Below are 2,531 nucleotides of genomic sequence, written 5' to 3'. Positions count from 1 at the left end.
ACCCTGGTCTTTGATTTAAGTTTTGACATGAACGTTCAAAAACTTTAAAATGTTTGTATAATTCCTTTATTAAATAGAGTCCAGTTGATCAGTTTCATCTAATGCTTCTTGCCGCCCTTCCTCCTGAGGACAGGACATCGTCACCATCCGGTTGATTTTTATGAAAATCATCACCTGTGCAACAAGTGAAACTCTGCTCTGGGATGTGTCTYGCGCTAYTATTGCTTTCTTTTTAATGATGAACCAAGCTGCACGCAGTTCTGTGTAGGTCTGTGTGTACGTGTGTGTGCGTGCGTGTGCACACACGTGCGCTCGCAGCAAAGGTTCTTTGTGGGTTTGTGACCCCCACTCTATCTGGCCCAGGCTTATAAACTGCACGACAAACTAAACACATACGATTGTTTGCCTCTGTCTCACAATAAGTCCTTCACTGGTTTGTTATATTTTGTGCATTTGCCATCAAAACACACCACGAATCCAGCCAATGATTCACTTCCTCATTAACCTTTGAATCAGGTACCAAAGCAGTGACGTAAGTTCACCACTTACGAAGCTTCGGACGTCACTGATCACATGACTTTTACCAAACGAATCAAGCTCCGACACAGTGCTTCTGAAACAGTGTGTTGTTTTTTTTTCAATACGTGCGCCGAAGCTTCAGCTTCAAACTGCCCATCACTAAATTATAGACAAGCATGTTAAAGATAAAGGTTATAAGACCATGGGAGAATGTCCTATGGACAGGTGAGACAAATTGGAACTGTTTGGCAAGACACATCAGCTCTATGTTCACAGAGGGAAAAAATGAAGCATATGAAGAAAAAAACACTGTCTCTACTGTGAAACATGGAGGTTCTGTTATGTTCTGGAGCTGCTTTGCTGCATCTGGACCAGGGAGTCTTGAATCTGTGCAGTGTACAATGAAATCTCAAGACTATCAAGAATTCTAGAGAGAAATGTTCTTCCCGGTGCCAGAAAGCTTGATCTCAGTCGCAGCTCATGGGTCTTCAACAGGATAATGACCCAAAACACAGCTAAAAAGGAAAACATTAGACTATTCTGAAGTGGCCTTCTATGATCCTGACCTAAATCCTATTGAGCATCTTTGGAAGGAGCTGAAACATCAAACCTGAGACAACTGGAGCAATTTGCTCATGAGGAGTGGAACAAAATACCTGCAGAGAGATGCAAAAGTCTCACTGACAGTTACAGGAATCGTTTGATCGCAGTGATTGACTCAAAAGGCTGTGCAACAAAATATTAAGTTAAGGGAACCATTATTTCTGTCCAGGCCATGCAGTGAAGCAAGGCTGAAAAGCAATGTCCGACTTTCATTTATTGTTACTTTTGTCAGATTGAAGTTATTTCTGTGACCATTGTGGGTTTTTCTTTCATTACACGAGGGGTACCAACAATTTTGTCCACATCTGTAAACGTTCAAAATAAAGAAAAATATACCCACTTTTAAAGAAATAGTTCAATCAAATGTTCCAGATACAAATAAGTACAGTGTGTTTAAATTCTGATTTGACAGAAACTGTTCAGCTTCATCTGTTCTTTATGAAAACACGACACCATTAGAGATTGATTCACATCTAAAGACAACAATTCGGTTTACGGATATAAAAGAGATGTGAAGCAGCGGTGATGGATCACTGACACATCTACATGATTGTCTTTAAAATGATTGCAGCCAATAAATGGCACTTTAACATGTCTACAGCAGCTGGTTTTCTCAACTAAGACCGTTTAAAAGGACAACATAGGACCAAACTGAGCACACTGCCATGATGTAACATTCAGTAACTGAAGAACGCAGATGTTTCAACGTCCATGTTTAAACACGGGGATGGAAAGCAGCGAAGAGTATTGTTTCATTTGAACATGTTTTTTTTCTAAAGCTTAAAGGTTTCATAAAAACAAGAAACAGAAAGTCTTTGACAACAGATGCTGATAAAAATCTGAACCCGCCTTGTTGAGGTAAATGTGACATCTGTGGACTCTGTGTCAGCAGTAAGACAGGAAATCTAAAGTACAGGTTTACGACAAAAACAAGTCCAAAGTTTTACAATGTAAACTCTTTTAAAGGGGCAATATTATGTGTTTCTCAGGCATACATTTAAATACTATATTATAAAAAGTATCTGTGTCACCTTTAGCTGTTATTAAAATGCTGTTTTTATGTTTAAATAGAAAATAAACTTATCTTCTCATCACTTCCTCTTCTAAACGCCTCGAAATTGGCCTCTGTCTCTTTAAGACCACCGTCCGCGTCTGTCCCGCCCATTTCAGTGGGGGCGCTATGATGCCGTTTACTTGGCATCTGAAAATACATTACCTCAAAGGTATTTTGAATCTGAAAAGAGCTTCACTGTGAGAAATAGTGTTAAGAGCTCAGCAGACAGTTTAAGTTTCACTTTCAGTTTCACCCGAGAGCCTGGAGGAGTCATGGGCGGGGTGTTTATGTACAGTATGTATGTGTGTGTGTGTGTGTGACAGTCTGCCTGAGATCTGAAGCTTGGCTGGAACAG

Source organism: Austrofundulus limnaeus, unplaced genomic scaffold (assembly GCF_001266775.1).
Source record: "Austrofundulus limnaeus strain Quisiro unplaced genomic scaffold, Austrofundulus_limnaeus-1.0 Scaffold125, whole genome shotgun sequence".
Classification (NCBI taxonomy): domain Eukaryota; kingdom Metazoa; phylum Chordata; class Actinopteri; order Cyprinodontiformes; family Rivulidae; genus Austrofundulus; species Austrofundulus limnaeus.
Note: the sequence above shows the minus strand (reverse complement) of the source record.